The 22,288-nt window shown below is 37.2% G+C and overlaps 1 protein-coding gene across 20 annotated transcripts in view; it reads right to left on the reverse strand.

Moving 5' to 3' along the window:
* The window catches only part of LOC135416490 (poly(rC)-binding protein 3-like), a 503,073-nt gene that overhangs the window by 202,427 nt on the left and 278,358 nt on the right, over positions 1–22,288 (reverse strand). Inside the window, exon 1 of one of the 20 annotated variants that reach the window (XM_064659712.1) lies at positions 12,062–12,161. The exons of the other annotated variants lie outside the window; for them this stretch is intronic. The gene's annotated coding sequence lies outside the window, so the exon portion shown is untranslated. Of the gene's footprint in view, positions 1–12,061; positions 12,162–22,288 lie in introns of those variants that run through there. 20 annotated transcript variants of the gene reach the window in all.

Here is a 22,288-nt window from a genome sequence, read left to right on the forward strand (position 1 = left end):
GGCACTCAAGTTGGCACAAGGTGGGTGCTGTGAGCAAGACATTAGGCTTTGATGGGCAAGAACTGAAGCTCTGCAGTAACAAACCAGACAGTCTGGATACAGTCTGAAACTCTGTCTAGAGGAGGTTTTTTTCTTCTGTTTAAGTGTCACAGAAGAGTCCTCTGGAGGAGTTCAAGGAACACCATAGTCAAGGCAAGGGAATACATTTAGCTCAGAGATACTATATAGCAGAGCCATAAGATAAGAATATAGATGGATAGACAGATAAAGAGAAATAAACATTTCATTACGAGTTTGGTTTTTTTTTTTTTAAGGTTTCTGTTCAGCCCTACCTAGCAATAGAAACCAGAAAAGCCTGTTAAGGAAGAGCATCAGTAATGTACACAGAGACATCTTCCTGTAGAAGGAAAAATGTGAAATCACTGAATTTGGGCATAGGGATGAAAACATGTGATTGGATCATACTGCATACAGTTACATACAAAAGTTGCATAAGAAGCTACATGAACATAGGTCTTACACTCTTTCCCCACCAAGTCACATAGATACGCAAATTTAACATCAACTTGTTGATTTTTAATAATTTGTAGTGGAGTTATTACAACTAGTACACTCAAACTAATGATTTGAAAACTGTGATTACTAGATAATAGTCAATAAAATGCCCATATAAAATTCTTGTGCCAAGACAGGCAAGCTCCATATATGTATGCCAGCATACCATATTACAAACTAGTTTAAACCAATGCTTCATGAGTAGTATGCTCACAGGAAACCTCATTATAAGGAGTAAATTAGCTACTGCAAAGCAAAAAATGTATCTGAAAACACACTGTGAAGAAGCCTGAATATTTATATATTGCGTGTAAATCTAATAATGGGGAAAACAGTCAAAGGTTCCAAATTTCAATAATAACTGTGTTAGCCAAGTTAATTGGAAGTCTTACCCATAACCTTTTCTGAATATTTCCTCTTGTTGCAATGATCTGTTATTTCCTTGCTTGTTAATAGAACAACAGGTAGAAATTTCCCAAGTGACAGCCTGCTCTGCAGGCTGGCTTATAAACACAGAGGAGTACATTATAGCCATCCTCTGTTAAAGCTATTGTTCTGTGAATACAATTTGCAGTCTTCCTAAACAACTTGAAATAACCTCAAATACATTTTTTTGCTATTAGAAAGGCAGAAAAAAGTGCATCAATTTGTTGACTTTTTTTTCTTTGAAGGAATTCTTGTATACTAAAAAGATCTATTTCAATTTTTCTAGAACTTCAATAATCTGAAAAACAAACACTTGGAGATACTGCACTGTAGAACTATAAGTGAAGGAAATAGAATGATATAGTGGTAGAGCAAAAATACAGTGGTAGAGAGTAAAAACCATTTCATTAGGAGATTTTCTTTGCAAGGTTTCCATTCAGCCTTACACAGGAATAAAAAGATTGTAAAGGAAGAACATACAGTAATTCATACAAAGGCTAGACAGCTACAGTTTTTTTTTTTTTAATTAAACTGAGTAGAGTACATCTATGCACATATATGAGCTTTCAATATATTGTTTGTTTTCCCTAATTTTTGGGCATAAAAGTTTATTTTAAAAGTAAGAAACATGATTGGATATTTTTCTTTAATGTAAAAGGAAATCTTATGTCATTTTCAGAAATTGTACTATATGTGGGTCTTTAGCTCACAGTAGATGCTTCTTTAGTTCCTAGTGACATGATTCAACAGAGGCATAAGGGGATCTTTGCTTCAAAAGAGGAGAGAGAACACAACACAGGAATATTCTGCAAACTCAGAGTAGCATTACAACACTAGTAAAGTAGGGATATCAAGTTTCCTTGTTGGAAGTTAGTTTTGGTCCTGATTGTCTCATGCTTAAGGTCAAAATTGTAAAATAAATTAAAACTGAAGCATTCCCATACAAACCATAAATTTTATGATTTATCATTAAACACAAAACTATTAATGGATAGATCTCCAATGGCCGGGAATGATGGAAAATCTGCATAACATTACCTGTCATGCATACTCATTTGCTATTTAATCCTTTCCTATGTTTCCCAGCGTTCACTTCCTTAGGTTACATTATTAATATTCTTTTAATAAAACTTGTCTGCGTGAATTAAATAGTACTTGAGTCCTGAAGGTTTCAGATACTGTATTATTTTATCATGTTTTTGTTCTCCAGATCATTTATTTTTCCTTAAGGAAAAAATGCTTCAGCAACAAGGTGTTGCTACTAGCTCTCAGCTGCATGAAGAAAAGATTTCAGAGCAGCACTTGGAGCATCCAATTTAGATAAGTTCCATTTGAAAAATTTTGGAGAATGCTAGGATAAGGAGGTTATCTGCTGACCAGCTGAATGACAGTCAAGGAAAATGTAAGCATCCTTCACAAAGGATGGTTGTATCAGAGAGAGTGCATTAAAAAAAATGAATAAGAACCTCCTATTCAGAATCATTTACTAAGTTATTGTACCAGATAAGAAAGAGCTAGAGTTCAGGAGCATATCTCTTATAAAACATGATTAGATTCCTTAATCTTTGGGGTGATGAATATTTACTCTCGAGCTTTTGAATGTATCTGATAATTTAAATACATTTATTTCAATAATTTAAGATTTGAAAAAATACTGATACAGCTTGTAAGCCTTCCCTTGCGGAGGCACGGCTGAACTGGAAAAGCAGCCTTCTGCCAATACAGCTGACAGTCAATACATCAAGTCACATAAAAGAAATCATAGAATCATTTCTTTTTCTCCTAGAATCACTGCTGTATACCAGGGCTCCTGCTGCAATGGGATATAAACCAGAGGCCTCCTTATGTTCTTGCTGGGTGGCCCTATTAAAAGCCTGACCCACAGATGAGGGCTCAGCACAAGGGGAAATGTCTTAGGCAGTTTCACGAGCAAAGACACTAGGACAACGTGGTTTGTGGAGGATCTCAGGCACCGGACTGACTCACTAAGGAGATCCCATGGGAACTTCTCCCAGAGTGCTAGCATGCCAGCACTGCAGGGGCTGCACTCTTGAAGGGGAGCCTCCACTGCTCAGTATGTTATCAGGAATGTATCAGTCTCCCATTTACAAAACAAGGATAATTTAAAAAGGTAGCTGTGGAAATGACCAAAAGGGCGGAAAAGTAACTGGCTATACCAAAACCAGAGAAAATCAAAGAAACTGAACTCATTGATGCTCCAACTGTCCTTCCCCATCCAAGATGTAGTAGTCCTTGCAAATTCCCACTGATAAGACTATCTTTTCTTACTTTGATTATGATAATTATTTGAATACATTTATATTATTATAAAAACCGACACCCAGCATATGATATCTAATTTACAGAGAGAAGAAAACCAAAGACATTCTTTAACTAACTTATATTCTTAGCTCGTTTTCCAAATTGGTCCACTTTACCAGATCATATGAATTCCTTAGCTGCTCTTTGAGAAGGAAATACGGGATTGCAACCACAAATGTCCAACTGTGCTCCAGAGATGGTGCATTTCTTCAAGACCTCTCTGACCAGAAATGAGCTGTAGCTTAGTAGTTTTATGGTCTATGCAATAAGAAAACTACAAGCTTGCTTTGCAAACCAGAGGCATTCTTGGAGCACCCTCATCTGTGTTACTACTTCTGAAGAGCTCAATTCCATGCAAACAGAGGAGCTTCTTCTTTCTTCTTTAAATACTATTTCCTTTTCTTCTGTATTTTATACCATTAGGATTTTCTACCTCCTTATTTTGATCTTTCTGTAACACTTCACAAAATGTGAATACACATCTGTGGGCATAAGGAAGTAGTAACACTTCGGTATCTACATTTTAGCAAATGTTACCTTCAATAAGCATGCTTCATTGGATACAGCCAGAGTGTGTTTGTATGAAACTAATCTTCTGGAAAAAAGCAATTGAGCCATTTTAATAAGATAATTTCCACCTAATATTTTATATCTGCAATGCAGATGTCTACAGTCAAGATAATACCTTGCACTTTCTTTAGAGTCAATGAAGAGAAATAAAAAGTTGGAAGGTATGATTTATGTGACCATTTTTAAACACATAATTTGGAATGGAATTATGTATATCCTACAAGTACTTATTACTCTCTATGAACTAAAAAGATGCTAACTGAGAAGCTGGCTACATCAACATTTACACTGTGAGCATTTATTTTGGTATTGTGAATCCCACCTTCTCTACAGCAGAACAAGCAGGTGAAAAAAAGAAAAAAAAAGTAACTCATGAAGCAAATCTGATTGTTACAGCTGTGCCTTGAAAAGCTGGGAGTTAAATTCTTTGCACTTCTCTGGCTGTGCTGAACAGCTTCATAATTTGAATCTTCCTTCCGTCTGCAACTGGAGGCTGTTGATTTAATTTCACACAGATACTAATTCATTATCAGATCAATTCAATCAACTAAGCACAATCAATGCAACTCTAACTACAGATTTTATTTGTTGATTGTACTACTCTCTTGTAATTAGTTTTGTAAGAGAAAAAAGTTTACATGTTATTTGATTTTTCTTCTACTGGCTTGTTAAATTTCCATAAAATGCTAAAAAGAGCATTGAGAGCTTCTGCCCCAAAAAGAAACACAAGTTGTAGCCCTGAAAGAACAGATATAAAGTTACTGAATCTTTTTCCACTTTGCCATGCTTCCAAGTTACAACAGTGACCTGCAAAAGATCAGTAAGATAAAACACTCTGAAATGATAACGAGATTCTCTCACCAACCAATGGGAACTCTAACAGAACAGGTGAAATGTGATACAGAACTATTTGTCTCATAAAGAGAAGAGAAAACCTATCTGGTTAATATGCTTAAAAATCAGAGCTTACAGCAGAGCATTGCAGCTCTTCCTTCTTCCAGACCACAGAATGATGCAGGAAAATTATTTGTCCTAGAGTTTCATGGTCTCAATTTCCATAGCTATAAACAGTAAGACAGAACTGGAGGGAAATTGTAATTTTTCCAATTTGCATTCTTTTGAGTAAGAACACCAAAGGTAATGCAGAGTAGAAAGGTAACTTCACACACTGGAAGTGATATATAAATATGACACAACCCAGAGGTCAAGCAACACTTCATAGACTCAAATTCTACTCAGCATGTCAGGTATTTATACACATAACAGATGATAGTCCCTATTAAAGTAGTTCCATCAGTGGGACAGAGTATATCAGTATGAAGTTGCCTAAATGAACAGTGTTGTACTTTAACGGGATGTGGAACACATTAGCATTAGGGAGTTTTACAACAATATAATGTTAGAGCTTTTTAAGTAAAATTATTTGATATAAAAAGATAAAAAATCTCCCCCTCCTGAAAAAAGTCTTTGTGCTCAACTGAAGTAGTGACAATGGGAAAAGCTGCCAGACCTCAGAGATTACCTTTGTCTGTATTTTCCTTCTTCTAGATTTTCTACCCTTACACAGAACTGTGCCAGTTTTTTAAAAGGATATAAGATACAATGTGGTTACTTAATTTCTGAAGGCAATACAAAAGAAAAGAGAGAACAAGGAAATGAAAGGCTAAATCACTAGCTGGATTAAAGCTGCTGTGGTCCCCATGTTGTCCCGAGCACAGACACAACTCCTCAGTATTTCAGAAAGAAGGAAATTACCTTCTGACCTTGCACATGAAGTAGCCTGGGTATCTTGTCATTGCAAAAAGAAGCTTAGTATCCTCTCTTTGATCTGATGTGGAAAGTTGGCCTGACTTGAATTAAGCTGAATATGGAAATTTAACAAGAGTGGTTCCCGTCTGTCCTTTTTACATTCATTTTTAAATCTAATTTCTATAGCAGTGCCCTTAATCTGCTTGTAAACTTGTTTTTAACTGTCAGATTTGAGTAGCTATGGAGGAAAATTATACACATTTCAAACAACTGCCTAACTGGGTATTTACTCTAGAGACATGACTGCATCCAAATACATTATTTCTTCTTCACAGGCAAATATTTTTCAATTTATATAATTTCATAAAGAATTTGTAAAGAGAATTTAAATCTTCAACTACTACCACTCAGTAGCCACTGAGAGAAAGAAATGCAAAGTAACATTGTCCTTCAATGCCTCAGCAGTGCCCTTGTTTTGTATTTTTACAGCAGTAGCTAATATCTCACTTGCTAGTTACTCCTTTGTGTCATACACCTGTCTGTCTGTTGTCACTTCTGTGACAGCCATTCTGTTATTTAAGCATATCTTTCCCTTGCATCTAAGCATAAGCCTATCTTCAAAGCTGAGGCTGTGCCTTCTCACTTTTACTTGAGCAAAACTCCTGTGAACTTCAGTGAGAGGATGAAGTCCCATTTGCTAAATTTCCAAGTGTAAAAGCCAAAAGAGAAACATGCAAATTTCAGTGGGAACATCCTTCCCAAGATCTGCCTTTGGCCACATGCAGAGACAACTCCTCTCCCAGCCTGTGAAGGGAGCTGGGGACTTTACAGGACCCTAGAGGAGAGCCGTAGGGGAGCCTGAGACTTCTTAATATTTCTCATCCAGAAAACACAATGTCATCAAGTCTTCAAGTCAAACTCTTCAAAAAAGCTTTGCTCCAGAGAACAAAATAAGTGGTCTGATTTCCAATGAAGTCAAGAGCCAGTATCTTACAGGGAGGCAGGATGTTCAATGCTTTTCAAAATCAGAGATCTTCATTTGTTTTTTCAACTCCATACCTGTCGCCTTTGGCTGGATTCTCCAATCTATGTAAACAGCAGTTCTGACCTATTGCTCACTGACTTATCTGAAAGCATCAGATCACTAAGACATACATGACTCTTTTTTCACTGCAGAGTTAGCTTCAGTTAATGTTGTTGCTGTTGATAACTTGGGTCCCATTCATGAAAAAAATACCCACCAAAAAAGCCAGTAACTCTCATTCAAGAATAGTTATGCTTTCAACCATGGAGTTGTCTGGCCCATCAGCGGAAATCAGCTCAGGGGATTGATTTCCTGAGCTAATCAGCTCAGCTACTAACTCATCAGCTATGAGCACAGCTACACTGTATTGCTATAATGTTAATTTACAGGTTGGCTTTCCTCATTCAAGCAATATTAACTTGAGGGGCATTAGCTTGAGTGCATGCAATTTAAACTAATTCTTTAGTAAGGACAAGTTCTGTCAAGTAGCTTTTAGTATAACCTTATAACCTTTCTGCTAGTAGCTCCTTATCAGGAATTAATTTTAAAAGAAGAGCTTTTTCCCTACTCCTAATGGAATGTTGCACAGGGAAAAGCAAGCAACCCTTTGCCAGGTATTTTAGCATGCTGATCTGCTTGCTCCCACCTAGGACAGAATAGAAGTACAAAAGAGACATTTTTATTTCACTCTTTTTTTTAATGTGCTTTGACCTCCAGGTTCTGTAATTTTTACCAGGAGGACCTATTATCATGAGTGCTTTAACTAGCCAGTGTAAGTTCTTGGCAGTCAGTCCCCTCAGCCTGACTGAAGCAATCAATCTGCCAGAAAATCACAACAATATCATGTGCTATGAATATTTTATAGTTTACTTACTCTAATTGCCCATTTCATACCCAAGCACTAAGGTCATGCTAGTCACACCTGTTAGGATATTTTGTCCTCTGTGAGACTAAAAAGTAGGTCAACGCTCAGAATATTCTCATAATTCGGTTAAAGAAAGATGACTAGGACTAAGAAACAGATGAACTGACTAGCATCTCCAGACCACAGAGCTATCAAAACACTTCCAAGACATGCCTTGTAAATGTACTCTGGCTCTGGAGCCACTCAGTGACCATCGCATTGGTTTGTGCAGTGGTTTCTGTGGTACATGTTGAAGTGGCAGGCTGACAATTAACCTCTGCTTTGACACGGAATGCCTTTAGGTTCAAAGACAAGCTTGTCTCAAGAGAAACACAAACCATAATAAAAATTTACTTCAGTAGCTTTAGGATTTTTGCATCATATGGCCTGATTTGCATGCCAGCTTCTGGAACACCAGAAATACACTTATTGAAAATTTAAATATGAAGGTCATCCTGTACTGGATTTCCCTGCATTCAGGTTATCTGAAGAAATATCTGTGCTATATCACACTTCCAAATTCAGTGTGTTCTATGCAGCTGGCAAAGTTATGCTCTTCCTCTTTCTGGTGAGGTTTAGATAGATGCTGTGTAAGAGACTTAGAGTGCAAACATGTATGGAGTATGGATGTATCATAAAGATTCTCAAGAAACCTTTAAAGAATTCTACAACAGTTGGGCATCCTCCTGGATGCAAGCACAAGTATAGTGTATTAGGTACATTAGGGACAAGAGTGATGCTTAAAGAAGAAACAAAAGAAATCCTGTCTACCATAAAAGGGAAATTATTTTGACTCTAGTCCTCTTTTCTTAAGACAGGATATATAGAATCGGAAAAACATAAGTGGCTTTGATTCAACACTGCTTCTGGGTTTTAATGCATAAATACAAGAACACCTTCACAGGTACACTGGAGTTATACTACAGTTCCAGCAAGAGACACATGATGTCTGCAGCATGTACTGCTGTGGCAATGCAGGAGGTGATTAGAGTTTCAGACAAACCCATCTTTCAGTGCAGGCTGTTCTGGTATTCTACACACTGTGAAAAGAGCTGCTGGGTGGACGCCAGCTTTGAATGTACAGCAGTGCTCTAAGCACTAAAAGCAGTTGGGAATCCTGTTATGAACCTTTGGAATGTGGCATTCTGGTAAAATAAGATTATTGCCCGCAGGTTCAGAACAGACTTGATATTCTTCTGCCAGAAACCGAAAACAAAGACTATGGCAGCATTTGTGTTCAAGAACAGGTAGTTCTCAGATGTCCTGCATATTGACAATTGGCAGGAATCCCTAAAAATGAACGTTTGCTAATCGTATCTGTCCAGGTCTGACCAAATGTAGCACAAAGCAGTTTATCAGATTTGTCAGTATATTACTTCATATGTTATCTGTGTCTCTACACCTCAGTCTCTTTTGGGATTCACCATTAAAAATTAGAAAAAGCAGAACAAAATAAAGAAGCCTTCACAGTTGAATAAATCCCATGAAACTATCAATAGAGAAGTAGTCTAAAGTAGGAATGCCATATATTAGACTGGTTTATTACCCATTCAAGAAAATGGTGCTTTAAGCTTTTCCTTATTTCCGATGAGGATTTTGATTTGAAAGTGTATAGAAATTACAAGTTCCTTAGCAATGCAATACCTGGGAAATACAACCTTTTAAAACATATAAAGAAACACACACAAATTTACACATGCAGACTGGTGATTTTGGTTTTGGGTTATGTTTCTGCTTCAAAAACTTTCCTGTTATCATACTAAAAGGATGTAGAAAACATATATTGTTCTGAATAATCTAGGAAATGATTCTGAACAACCAGTTTCAATGCTCTATCTTTTCTTATTGATAGGATGTAATTTCTCCTATTTTTCATATGTTTTAGAGGGGGAAAAATGGATATCTTGAAAAGTATTGCTGAATAAAGTCTAAGAAGTGTTTTTAAGTTTCTTTGCATTCTTCCAAAGTTCTGCATAACATAAATTGCATGTCTTGAATAAGCAGGATACAAAATAATTGCACCGAGTACAGAGAGCTCACACATACAATTCCAGTATTCAGAGACTGGGCAAGAACTTTTTTCCTCCATCTTGCCATCAATACTTCTGTTGATTCTTTAATTTTTCCCATTCTTTCAGACATCCTCAATTTCATTCAGATTCTATTCACTGGAAGACTCCAAAGTATCTGTGTATCTGTATATCCATTTCCTTTGCTGATATTTTTAGCGAAGAATTTATTAAATTAATTTTAATAATTAACACTAGAAACAATAACTTCAGCATGCCTTCCTCTGAAAATTTGGTAGTTTGAATTTGTCTGGAAACCTGGTCTCCTCAAAAGCTATTCTGATGGTGTATGGGAAGATGAAGCAGTAAATATGCTTACCGCTTTCAAATTCTTGATGAAAATAAAGCTGCATATAATGTTTTACATTTTTTGCTGATTCTCCTGCTGGTGAATGACTTTTGATATGTAATGCAGTAATACACCAAGGATATATTACTTACAGTCAGCTTTTTTAGAATAAAAATGTAATCAGAAAGTCCTCTAACTGATTCCCCTGTGACAAGGATTCTTGTAAGTATACATAAAGTGAAAATACGGTCATTTTCCTAAATAAATTCATTACCATGCTTTAACAGCTGCTGAAATGATTTGAAGAGTTTAGTGCAAACCTGAACTAGCAGTTACTTATACCCAGAACAATTTGTAGAGACAGTACGGTTATGTGTCTATCCCATGTTCCCAACTGTAGTGAAATAAATTTAAGACTGTTTAAGCACACTTGCCTTATACTGATGTGAAAACCCTTGGCCACATCTAGAATGTAGGTCATACTTTTTTCCTAGGAAAATCTTTTATATATTTTTCTTTTCAGGTGGAAAAAAAGCCTTTGTACCACAGGACAAAACTTTGCAAGCTTGTTCTTCCTTTCAACAACGTAAAGCCCTGTGATAGTTTCACCTCAGTGGAGGAAGCTGTGTGCCCCATAAGCCTCACGTGACCACATGCATAACACTGCTGAGATAAAACCAAACAGTAGGAGGAGCCTTTATCAGTTAAAATCCATGAGAAAAGCTGCTACTGATAGGAACTCTTCACGTAACTTCATTGCTCTGGAATTTCCAGGTCAATCTCTTGACCTCTAAATACTGGACCTGGATAAGCTGTCACTTTGCCAGATACATATGAGAAATAGATGCCATTTCAGGGCCTTGACTATCTAGACAAACTAGTAGGCTATCTCTGCAGAGAGAGTAAGTCACTCCATCCAGCACAAGCCTGCACAAAGTCATCCTTCTGCTATTTTTCAAGTTTTCCTTAATAGTAATAACTGAAAAATGCCAAGCAATTGTCATTTCTGGTTTAATTTTTTCAGCAGCAGTAATACACACATTCTGTAGAACAGCACATCTTACTGAGAGTTTCTGTCCTGAAAAACATTTACGTCCAAATGTTCTGCTACGTGCACCATCAACTGAAAAGTCAGCAGTGGTGTCACTATCATGCACACTGCTTATGTTCTTGTAAATAAAGTCATAACCTCTTCAGTTTAAGGAGCTTGTATTAGAGTTAGCAAATTAAACAAAAATGTTGAAGATGCTTCTTTAGTAACAGTGTCTGTATTTACTAGATGAGCTACAAATATGAGAGACCACTGGTGTAAGATTTTCAAGTGTGGCCAATGGGGACATCTGCCTGCAAGCAATGCAAATCACCATGTATTTTTACTGATTTTATTGCAATACTAAGCTTCTGTACTACAATACTCAGCTTCTACACATGACAAAAGTCTGATAACAAAGAGATTTTGCTTCTGAGATATGCTTAATGTTTACTAAAATACTTCATCATCCTGTTGTTCTTTCACAAACAAAATCATGTCTAACTATTTCACATCAATTTTCTTTTTTTTAAGTCAGTCTGAAAGCAAGCAATCTTGCTATTCTTCCTCTGATTTTGCCCTGAGTGGGCAAATAAACCTGCATGTCAAAAGACCACAGCTGTGCTTATGGCAAATGGATAGATGTACAGACAATGACTGAGCCTGCCTCTAATTCAGAAGCAAACAATGTACTGACAGCAGCAGTGGGTAGCTGGAGAATAAAGGGCAGGTGTGCAGGGTATTGACATCTCGCTGAAGCCAGTGAATACAGTATAAAGCAGTCTCAGTTTTCAAGACTTAAATAGTTACTCTATCCTTAATATGGACACTTTGCTGTGGAAAATAATAATAATAAAAAAATCTGTAAATGAAGTAGATTAAGGGAGGAATGGACTAAAACATTTGCATATTTGATATACAGGACTTGATTTGCTATAAATGGCAGTAAACTACATGTGGTTTCTGAGAGTTAGTAGTGTACATCAAACTAAACATGACATGATAGCTATCATTCAGATTAGACAGTATCTGCTGTGGGCACTGGGCATCCGAAAGGGAACCTGAAGCAGGAGATATGTGATAATATGCTGATGGACATGAAGAATACCAAGGCTGAACCAACCTTGGGTTTCCAGGGCTATTGTTTCTTCCACTGGCTCTGAACACTGGGCAGTGTTCAATGGTATGGAGAGCCAGATGCTCAAGCACAGCTACTCTCTCACCTAGGATTAAAAAAACAAACACAGTACTTTCTGCTTCTGACAGCTGATTTCAGAACTGAAGACTATATATTGTTCCCTTGATGCAGCATGCCCTTGAGTAAGATTTGAAACTAAATTTTGTGTTTGTTTAAGTGGAAGCAGTGGACCACAAACACATCTGTCCTTTCCTTCAGCAAAGGAACAGCAAGACCTTCATTAATCAAATACAGTAAATGTTAAACACTGACTCTATTTACTCGGAGTAAATAAGCTACATGATTACATTCATCTTGGAGGTCGAGCCCAAGGGGATTTGCCAGAGTCCACTTTGTAACAGGCTACCCTTCTGCCCTGCCACACCCTTTCCCCTCTCCAAAGAAAGCACAAGAAGAAATAGGCACTGGCCATGTGGTGTCCATTCTGCACCTGCATTGCAGCACAGGACGGGAGCAGTAACTCTGGACATTTTCAAGTAACCGGTCTGGATTGTTTAACAACAACAGAGTTGCCCACAAGGATGAATAAAATCTCCTTAATCATAAGTTGCAAGGAGAAACTTTTTTTTCCTCTCCTGACCTGGTCTATGCCAAAAGTGCAAGGGTAGAGAAGATGCCCAAAACTTCCATTTGCTGAGTTGCCTGTACAGTGGGCCATGCAGGAGACCACCTGCATGGTGGTAACAAGATATCTTGTTACGACTCCTTGCTGTCACCTGCAGAATGGATGGGAGGAAGGACTGAGCGGGTCAACAGACTGAAGGAGAGCCAGAGCATCAAGTCCACGAGTAATTTGTCTTGCTTTTGGTGAACTACCTTTTCAATATACTCCTATCTGGAGGTTTGAGGGAGCAGCAGAATTTACTCTCATATGAATAAATAATTTATTCCATGCATGGATAAGACATCTACACATTTACAGAAAAAGAAACACAGGAATATGGGAAAAACAACTGTAAGTTTTCCAAAACATGATTACATACTTGCCTATAAAAATTCCCTTAATACATTTGCAAGAAACCTCATATGAAATGATATGCATATTCACAAATGCAATGAGTACATTTCTCATACTTAATTAGCACAGCAGAATTTCTGCACTGATAAATTATCTGTGAAAATTACATTACAGATTTTGCAGCTGATATGGAGACATTACAGTAAAAAACACCCAGAAAAAATATGAACTAATTACATAATGAGCCTTGAAAAATCAAGTTCTCACTTGGTACGTCACTGGGGGTATATCAGATATCTACATCAGTGGTACCCAAAAGCAGTAATCTGCTCTATAAACACTGGTGATTAAACTTAATAACTAGGTCTTAATTTTGCTGAACTGACTTGCTAGTATTAGGTGTCTGCAGATGCCTCCAGTGCTTGGAACGATTCATCTGTGTCAAACCAGGACAAGCAGCTCCCTATAGCACATATTTGTTTTTTAAAAATGTACCTCAAACAATCCATACTGTACATCTTCCTTGTGCCTATAGACATCTTTAATGTCTACATATGCATATATATATGTCTATATTCCCTTTGTCCCAGCATTGATTTAAATTAATAATTTTCTCTTACTCAGAAAGTTAGGGGAATATCTGCCCAGATGATCATACTGTTCACCTGAATTGCAAGGGCTGTCCCTACCTTAGCCAGTTGTGTAATCCAGCAAAAGTGGCTCTGTGCAGCAAAACACTTGTAACTGGAGATCCCACATCTGCTATTTTCCCATTTTGCAGGTTTTCACTTCAGAGTGGCCCTGGTCTGATTCCACTGACCAAATGATTCCTTACAACTGGAATATATTATGAACACTTCTGGAGAAAATCTCACAGCTTTGTTTCCTCCTGAGGGAAAGCATTTCACATGTTCTAAGACAGCTCTGCACTGCAAACAAAGCACAGCATGTAGGGAGAGTTTGGAGACTTGCATCAAAAGTGCCCTCCTAATCTGAACTGAAAAGCCATAGATGGGGTAGACATCCCCCATCTGACCAAATCATACTTACGCTACAGAGTGAAACACTTTTTCCTCCATCTCACCTTTCAGAAAAGATAAGGAGTTACAGTGTCTGGGAAATTTAAATGCAACCACAAAACTTCAACGAAATGGTAACATATCACTTTAATGTGAAGCTGCTCTCCAGCTAAACCTTGTGCAGAAAGTTATCTGCTTTTGCTGAGTGGCCTTCCATAGATGCAAAAATCTACATTAATGTAAGATGACATGAGACAAGGTTTCTAAAAATGTGTATTCTGTTTAAGAGTTCAATTGAAATACACGCTCAATGGTAAAGGGGATTTTTTTCTATTAGTCATGACGGGTTTGCAGGTCAAGGTCAAACAAGTTTAGAACAGATCTCTCTATATACTTCTACCTCCTTACACTAGTTACAATCCAGTTTACGCTAGGGCAAAACCTGGAGGGCCTGCTAGAAGCATCAGCAGATGCTTGGGTCTGTCAAGTAGGCATACTTCATAGTTGCAGTTAGCTTGCAGTCAGTGTGAAAAATATTCAGTGGTCTTTGTGTTTGTGTATGTTTTTATTTGATTTGCTAGTCTTTTAAATTTAGGAATTATTTTACAGTGATATATTCACACAACTGTCCACAGTTACAAAATTAACACTTTGTCTATGGGTGAACAAGGACAACTATGAAAAAATTGATGAAAAATGTGAAGCCCCTTCATGTAATTAGCATATGGAGACTGTCTTGCAAGAGGTAAAGAAATTTGTGACCAATTTAATGTGGCTTAAGCTGTACAGAGCACAACTTCTGAATGAGATTTTAGATGACTTTAAGGTGTTTTAAGTTACATAAACCGATCACTGTAAATACTTTGTAGAGTATGGAGATGGGAAGGACTCTGCTCTCCTGTATCTTATATCAATGTTCCCAAATATAATGCACTTATTATTCACTACGTTGCCTTCAAAGAAAACAAATGTGCAAAAATAAACTATCTCTACACTTTGAAATGAAGGTAAATGGATAGAGGACAGCTACAGCACAGCACAGCACCACCATAGAGCTCCAGTTCTAGCTTTGTTCTGATCCTGTAGGAAGATGCAGGAAATAGCTCCAAGAGAACAGCCTGCAAAATAACTGGGAATGAGTATACCCTTGTAAGGAGCACATATTATGCTTTACAGTGCAGTATAAATTTCCCCCTATCCAGATCTCCTTCTGTAAGCGATAAACACTTGTCTTTCTCTCCCTTCTAGAAAAAAAACAAAACACTGTCATGTCATCCTTTGCTGCACAGGTTTCAGCTATTATTGTCTTTCAAATTATCTTATCAAACAGTACAATAAGTTAAATCAACATAAATTGTTCCTAATCTGCAGCAGTTGCTATTGTGTCTGTTTCCAACTTGGAAAGAAGAGTTTTTCTTCAAGGTTGTTTGTATTTTGTTGGTCAGATGAGAGATGCTTCCTTTCTGCTTTCTCTTGGCTCCCTCATACTTGTAAAGGACTCTATAGCTGCTCCAGCCATTAGCTGCTTCCTGAGCTTTCATATGATTCTGTGTTTGTTTCTATAGCTGCTTGCCAGTATTGCACATGCAAACGTATCAGTAAAAGAGAACTATGAGACACTGAACAGAAAACTTGCAGCAGAAGGAAATTAGGCAAAATTCAGAGGTTGATCCAAGGAATTTCAACATACTTATATATATATATTTATGTGTTACTTCTTCACTGTCTGCAATATTCCCTTGCAATAGTCTTCATTCATACCCTAGAAAAATCATGTGCATGGTTCTCAACGAGATTTACTAAGCGCATGCCTGAAGTTTGGGAAGGCATAGTTAGAACAGTATGGTGCTATCAGTGTCTAACGTCTAAGGTAAGCTTAATAAGACTGCATGTTCCACCAGATTTTCCTGGTAATTCTGGAAGAAAATATTTCCTATGTGACTCTTCCACAAACTGGGAAGATTAACGATGTATTTGATCTTAAGTTTATTTCTCTCTTTGGATGTTTTCTTTCTTGAAATGTGTTTTCTTTCAAGTTGATTACTGCTGTGTTAGTCAAGCTCTTTTTGATTATAGCTGCCTGTGATATTTCTACTGAGATGAAATTAAACTTTTAAAATGTACTTTACTAGTTTGAAGTGGCTTTTTCTTCTTTACTTCTTTCTATTTTCTCAGGAAAATTAGGGGGTCTTTGGAAATGCTAAAACTTCTTTTAGACATGCCTGTTATGCTCTTTAAAGACATCTTTAATTCCTATTCTAGAAAAGTACAGGGAAGAAACCAAAAATGGAGGGCTGTCAGTGTAACCTCACCACTGTTCAAAGTGTTTAAGCCATCAGTATGATCCATACTGCGGCTCATTGTTGAAGCATTTTTGACATTACTAATTCTACTTATTAAAATAGAGGGATATGTAGGGCAGCTAACGTTATGCTATGTAGCCAACATTTATAGAAAAATTAGAGACTCTACCAAGCCTTGATTCACTTTCCAGTGTCATGGATTGACATAATCCAGGTCTCTGAACAGATTCTACAGCAACACATAAGCATCTATTTCAGAAATACAGCAATAACTTTCTAAAATTTACCTTCTTCTTTTATTTCATCCCAATAAAGTCCAAAAGAGAATGTAAAACAAGAAAAAGAAGATGAGAGTGTGTTATCTATCTAGGGTTCTTCATTTAAATGCAATTTCTCCATGGACTCTCTCAGTCTTCAACTTGAGTGCTTGTGTTATTTTCAAAAATTATTATCTTTTAATGAGAAAGAGCCAAAGCACTACAGTCATGAAATGAGAAATTCCACTGTGGCAGGTGTTTATAGACAAAAAGACCATTCTTGCACTAAAGGCTTTATGATTGTTCCCATTGTTCTAATTGACTGAACAGTTAAAATACTATGCACCTGGCTTTATAGAGCTGCTGACTAATCGCTGCTCTTCATACTTCTTGGCAATCACTTAAAGAGTAAAGTTTGACTCTTAATCACATGTGGTAAAAAAAGGACTTGCACCAGAGTGTTTGAGAATACTGTGTTACCAGAAGTGCAGAGACACAATAAATGAGGGCTCAGCACAGAGAAGCAGCAGGCAATACTAGAACTGCCTACAAAGAGAAGTCCAGAGCCACAGTCAAGGGCTGATGGGGTGCTGCAGGAAGAGAAGACAACAGTTATGGCCAAGAGAAGAAGCCAAAGACGGGAAGGGAAACCAAGAAAAGAAGAGGTCAAGAAAAGGACTGAAGGCAATGCGGAGCAGAAGCAGCCATGAAGTTACATGAATAATCTGAGGAAGTGGAAAAGTAAATGGTAGAAAAGTAGGTGCAACATGGTCAATGCTGAGAGGAATCAGAATCTGATGGAGGTAAGCACAGTCCATCTCAAAATATGCAAGGATCTTGGTGATAACTAGGCTATACTGAAAAGATGTATCAGGTTCCTGAACGTAAAGTAATTCTGGAAAAGAATGAGGGAAGGAGTGCAAAAGGACTTCTGAAATATCAAATCTATACTATCTGTAGCTCTAGAAGACCTGAAAAGTATTAAGCCATCCCACTATGGCCTCCAAAGCAACTATCATGACAAGAAAGAATGGAACAGAGGCCTTTGAACTCCTCAATTTTTCAGAAAAAAACCTGTCTATTTGATCAAATGTACCAAGAACTACCTCCTTGCAGTCAAGACAAACCTGAATCCTGAGCTCAAAAGAACTAAAATGAAGCCATTCTGCTCCGTTATCAACATTTTCTTTCCAAAGTGTAGAACAGGATTTTACAAGGATGAACAGTTCTGCCTCCTAGAACGTTATAAGAAAATAGTCTGAGCCCTTTGTTTTCTGAAATAGTGTTTCCTGCTTATCATTCCCACTGTGATAGTGCCTCAGCGTGTTACCTTACTGTAAAAAAGATTGGAAAATCATACGCTACTGATTCTTACAGGAGAGAAGAACACACCTGGAGTTAGTACTGGGACTGAAAATGTTTTACGTTCACTTCCTTCCCTCCAAAACCCCCAAAGTAATAGGTGTCAGGATAACTATTGATAGCAGGATGACATGTAAGAAGTTTTTCTCTCCCATATCCTTGTCAGAAGACTGATCTCAGTTCAATCTTTTAATAAGACTTGATGTTACTTTTAACAGTATAAAATGTATGCTAGTAAACAAAAGAAGTGTTTATAGTAGTGCCTATACATGAGGAAATTATTTTATTGACAAGGACACCGAAATAGAATGTGCCATGAACTGGAGAATTAACAGTTGTATATTCAGAATTTTGTAAGACAGCAAAGCTCTTCACTCTTTAAGTTAGTGTTGAATTCAAATACACTTTACACTTTCAGTTTTAGAAGCCCTAGCAAAGTTTTATCTGCTGCCCATAATTTGATGTACATAGCAAACATGTGCTAAAGATTACTGAAAAGGTTTCTTGCATTGATAACCTTAGTAAAAATGATATTCAGGGAGCAAAACAGAATTTTACAATGCAGAATCACATAGATGATAGAATTTCTTCTAATATACTTAACCAAAGTAAAACTTGGCAGCACTCCCCTGCCAGAATAAAACTTTATCGCATGAAAGCTACCCACATAGCTGAATAGATGGAAATCTTTCATACTAGTTAAATACTATATGCAGCTTCATGCAGAGCAATAAAGTGACTATCATCAGAATTTCATACTGACAATGGGGAAAAAAAGAAGTAATGGGCCTCATTTATTCCTAGTAAGGTTTTATTATCTACAGTAAGGTTATACCTTGAAGTATAGTTTGGAGGCTTGGGTATGTCAGATTTATTTTCACTTCTCCTTTTCAGACTCTCTGGGCTTTGATTTGATAACCCATTGTAATTTCATGTGCTCAAAAGGACTGCCTTACAGGTTCTGAGGTCCAGTGGTTTGGAAAGTTTAAGTAGCATCAGGGACTATGAAGTCAGAGGGATCTCTGCATTTGGCTTTGTGTTCACATAACAGTGTTAGCACTGTGCTCTCTATTAGATCAGACAGTTCAATTTAAGTTTATTCGCATACAACTTTCACAAAAGTTGAGTGGGGAGATTCACAACTGAAAGAGGCTTTGTCTCTGAATAAAATACTCAAAAAAAATGCAGCCTCCTACCTTATTAAGCTAAGTGCCATACACAGAACTGTAATAAGATAAGCCTTAGTGAACTAACTGGTGGGTCCCTACAAAAAAGAAGTTAGATATTTCAGTTGGTACCTGACAGACTACCAGCCGTTCATGTCTTCCAAAGAAATGCTAAAAAAAAGCTCTGAAAGGGAGAATTTTCCACATGAAAAGTTTGTCTTCCTTTCTTATTGAATGGTGTTTTGGTTTGATTTTTTTAAAATTTATTTTATTTTTTGACACTCCAGCTTCATAGAGTGTCTGTTATTCTAGGCAAGAATTCAGACAAAAAGAGTACACCAAGGCTGTGTCTGTAAGGACTGTGAATACAGGCAGAATTTTCTAATGGGGAAAACAGAAGATAATCTTGAATTTCTGCGTGTGATGAAGATAAAATTAGGGATCTCTGCTTCCAAGCAAATAGTGAAGAAAAAACAATCACAGCATCTTGCATGCACATGGCTGGTGTCTAGCTGGCTCTAAAAGAATAGGATGTACGGCAGCCAGGTTTTGCAAGCACATTGGCATAAATCCCCTTTCTGATTTTTCCACAAAACAGAGAAAATACAAAGTGGCATCATAAGCTCTTCTACAGTGTATGTTATGTTAATGCTTGAGCACCTCTCAGTCTTTCTCTCTAAACACTTGCTATCTGTACTAACCCCATCTCAGTGGCAGATACATGGGATATTCCAGGAAAACACACAGTGTTGAAATAAGGTTTCTTTGGACAACAGCTGTACTACAAAGCTCCTTCTTGGAGTCTAATCACAGCTGTAAATGCATTAGAGTGGAGAAGGATGTCTTTAAGGTTTAGTTCCTCTGATGTAACTTTTGGTATAGATGTCCCTATAGTTTCATGGTTTATTTTATCTTGCATTAGTAAGTAAGCCGGTAACCATAAAAAGATACCTAACAGTGGAACCAGTAACATAGAATTCATCGTCATTTGGCTCCATGAAAGTAAGCAAAGCGTGATCCGACAGTTAGGAAAGAATCATAGTAAGAGACTGCAAAGTCCTGTGTCATCAACTGAAACGCATCAGAATAATTTTAGAATCATGTTATATTGTAGCAGGCGAGGAGCTATTACACAGATTTATTGGTTTCTATTTACCCCTGATATAAATCAGTTAAAATAAATGGTGGAACAAAAGGAATAGCTTTGGTATATTATGTAGTAAACTTTTTTATAGCTTTGCTGAGTGAATAAATAATGACAGATTGGTTTTTTTATCTAGTATGGCACTTATTTTCTGCATTGTACATTTGTATTCATAGCAAATACACTGAATGTGTTTTAAGAGAAAGCAATCATAGAGTTGCACACTAAGTTATATATCCAGTGTGAAAATTAAAACAACAACAAACACACCCAAAAGGGATATAAATGTTTAGTCATGATCTTATAAGCAAAAGAAAAAAGTCTACTCATGTTTCTAAACTGAGGATCTGATCTCCTGCAGTGTTCCCACAGTTATTCTGTCTGGGATTAAAGTGCTGAAGCTTAAGATATTACATTCTTGGACATCCACCCTCTTAGCAATTACTGTCTTAACAGCAAGGACAGCAGAAACAGCATGCAAAACAAGCAATGTCTCTCTGGGCACTGGAGTTCACAAGTTCAGTGAATTAGTTTAAGCTACGTTCAGTCTGTTGGATTTAGCGTTTAAGCAGTCCTCAGCAGGATGCTGAGGAGCACAGCATTCCCTTCTGCCTCTCCACCACATACCTGCCAGTCTCTCGTGGCTCAGTCTATGGACACCTGGAAGCAATAATGTCCTTACTGCTGTATCTTAATCCAGCACAACTCACCCCTCTGAAGCCTAAGCTATCGGAAACTTTTCCAGAGAAAGAACAGAGGGCTTTATGACACATCTTTATTGTTTTCTCACACAGTGCATACAGCTGAATTTTAATGGTCTCCAACACAATAAAAGTTTGAGCATCCAAATTTCGAGGGTTCATGGAGCTTAGACAAGGTGTGAGGCGCTCTGAAGTATCCTTTCGACAATAACATTTTGCAGAGATTATATAAGGATTAGTATTAGATAAGATTAGTACAGCTCTGCTTTCTTTAACAAGGAATAAATCTCACTCCCAAGAAAGTAGTGGCAAATTTTTCCTTTACCACAGGACACTGTCATCTCGCTCCACTCCAATTCTCAACATGTTAGTAAAAACTGTATATATTTGTATTTAAAGCCAAATCTTATACCCAAAGAAAGTAGTCTGGCCCACTGCTTTACTCCACCATACAGAAGCCCACTCCTTGTGGCCACAAATAGTGATGGAGACAGTAAAAAAGTCCCTTTCACTTCTGCAGGAGGAAATGTATGGACATAGCTCTGGTATGCCCATAGACATAGTTTACCACAGGGTGCTCTGTTGTATTGAGTAATCATGTGATTTTTATTGCACAGGGCAGACAAGTACTAGCTAGTTAAAATATGATTTCAAATGTATTAGCAATTAAGCATGTAATGAAAATTTACTCAGAGCAATTTTCTTTTGCCATGTCTAAGAAATCAACCCCTTCCTGATTTCAGTCCAGTAGAGGAAGGGATGAATAGATTTTTTTTAAAGTGAATTTAATAGTTCATTGCATGAGATTAAAACAAACTCAGATAATATTATTAGTAGCACTGTATTTTAATATGTAAAGCTTTTGTGCTCAGATAACCACACATACCTGTAAAGGCACTCCTCCTTAAAAATACACATTGCACCCTGAGATAACTCAAATGAAATATGAGGCAAGGAAGGTGAAGCTGGGGTTACTGAGGGAGAGGGAACAGACAAGGGAGGGACTCTAGGGAAATTTTTTTGTCTTTTTATTACTCACACACATATACAACCCATTCTGTTGCTGAATGACATTCTATTTTTCAAGCAGGTAACCTGCAGGTTAGACATATACAAATACAGGTTATTATTATTTGAGCTGCAGTATACTCTGGAATGGACTTGCACCCTAGTGTGCTGAATGGATTACAAAGAGATTTTTTTAAAAAAAGTTTCTGTCCCAGAAGACCTTCACAGTCCTGT

This window comes from Pseudopipra pipra, chromosome 1 (assembly GCF_036250125.1).
Source record: "Pseudopipra pipra isolate bDixPip1 chromosome 1, bDixPip1.hap1, whole genome shotgun sequence".
Taxonomy (NCBI): Eukaryota; Metazoa; Chordata; class Aves; order Passeriformes; family Pipridae; genus Pseudopipra; species Pseudopipra pipra.